Raw genomic sequence first — 1,937 nt, forward strand, 5'->3', positions numbered from 1 at the left:
CGTGACTAGCAATTTTAGGCCAAGTCAGAGTGAACAGAGTATTGCGTGGAAGAGTATTTGGAAAACATATACACGAGGTTTGTTTTGAAAGTACGCGACCTTAGGCTGTAAAAGAATAAATAGCCTGCAGTGTTGTGCTAGGACGCTACTGCCCCCTCAAAGTCGGTCCTCAAACTGTTTTCAAAGGTGGTTTCTGGTCTCCTACAGTTTTCAAAGGTGGTTTCTGGTCTCCTACAGTTTTCAAAGGTGGTTTCTGGTCTCCTGTAGTTTTCAAAGATGGTTTCTGGTCTCCTGCAGGTTTTCAAAGGTGGTTTCTGGTCTCCTACAGTTTTCAAAGATGGTTTCTGGTCTCCTGTAGTTTTCAAAGATGGTTTCTGGTCTCCTGCAGGTTTTCAAAGGTGGTTTCTGGTCTCCTACAGTTTTCAAAGATGGTTTCTGGTCTCCTGCAGTTTTCAAAGATGGTTTCTGGTCTCCTACAGTTTTCAAAGGTGGTTTCTGGTCTCCTACAGTTTTCAAAGGTGGTTTCTGGTCTCCTACAGTTTTCAAAGATGGTTTCTGGTCTCCTACAGTTTTCAAAGATGGTTTCTGGTCTCCTACAGTTTTCAAAGATGGTTTCTGGTCTCCTACAGTTTTCAAAGGTGGTTTCTGGTCTCCTACAGTTTTCAAAGATGGTTTCTGGTCTCCTACAGTTTTCAAAGGTGGTTTCTGGTCTCCTGTAGTTTTCAAAGATGGTTTCTGGTCTCCTGCAGGTTTTCAAAGGTGGTTTCTGGTCTCCTACAGTTTTCAAAGATGGTTTCTGGTCTCCTGCAGTTTTCAAAGATGGTTTCTGGTCTCCTGCAGTTTTCAAAGATGGTTTCTGGTCTCCTACAGTTTTCAAAGATGGTTTCTGGTCTCCTGCAGTTTTCAAAGATGGTTTCTGGTCTCCTACAGTTTTCAAAGATGGTTTCTGGTCTCCTACAGTTTTCAAAGATGGTTTCTGGTCTCCTGCAGTTTTCAAAGATGGTTTCTGGTCTCCTACAGTTTTCAAAGATGGTTTCTGGTCTCCTGTAGTTTTCAAAGATGGTTTCTGGTCTCCTGCAGTTTTCAAAGATGGTTTCTGGTCTCCTGCAGTTTTCAAAGATGGTTTCTGGTCTCCTACAGTTTTCAAAGATGGTTTCTGGTCTCCTACAGTTTTCAAAGATGGTTTCTGGTCTCCTACAGTTTTCAAAGGTGGTTTCTGGCCTCCTACAGTTTTCAAAGATGGTTTCTGGTCTCCTGTAGTTTTCAAAGATGGTTTCTGGTCTCCTGTGGCTGCCTCGTCACATTCGTCGTGGTCTGCCTAAGGTCGCATACTTTCTAGACAGACCTCGTAAAATAATATAAAGAAACTTATTAAAAGATATTATTATTATTATTATTATTATTATTATTATCATTATTATTATTATTATTATTATTATTATTATTATTATTACTATGGGTGCTATTATTATTATTTTATTTTTTATTAATATTATTATTATTATTTTCAGTATTATTATTATCATTACTATTATTATTATCAATATTATCTTTATTATTATTATTATTATTATTGTTATTATTATTATTGCTATTATTATCAGTATTAAAATTATTATTATTATTATTATTATTGTTACTATTATTATTATTGCTATTATTATTATCATCAGTAAAATTAATGCTATCACTATTATAATTATTATTTTTTTGAGATTGAGGGAGTATCATATTAGCTTTAAAAATTTTGCAATACAATGGAGATGGGATTTTTGAGTTTTGGAAATCATTATATATTGTAATTTTTTAGAGTGTTGAAAATTATTATATATTATTTTTTGACTTTTGGAAATTATATGATTTTTTTGTGTTGGAAATTATTATATATTATATTTTGGGGGGAATTATTATACATTATTTTTTGAGTTATTTACACA

The 1,937-nt window shown here is 34.2% G+C and overlaps 1 protein-coding gene across 1 annotated transcript in view; it reads left to right on the forward strand.

Annotated features, from left to right (window-relative positions):
• LOC145410389 (synaptosomal-associated protein 29-like) overlaps window positions 1–197 on the forward strand; it is a 19,789-nt gene extending 19,592 nt beyond the window's left edge. The window contains exon 7 of the mRNA XM_080280545.1: window positions 1–197. This exon is cut by the window's left edge and continues 1,564 nt beyond it. The gene's annotated coding sequence lies outside the window, so the exon portion shown is untranslated.
• The last annotated feature ends 1,740 nt before the right edge of the window (window positions 198–1,937 follow it).

The sequence above is a fragment of the Coenobita brevimanus genome, chromosome 10, assembly GCF_032717465.1.
Source record: "Coenobita brevimanus isolate Jiangsu-jjx chromosome 10, ASM3271746v2, whole genome shotgun sequence".
NCBI lineage: Eukaryota > Metazoa > Arthropoda > Malacostraca > Decapoda > Coenobitidae > Coenobita > Coenobita brevimanus.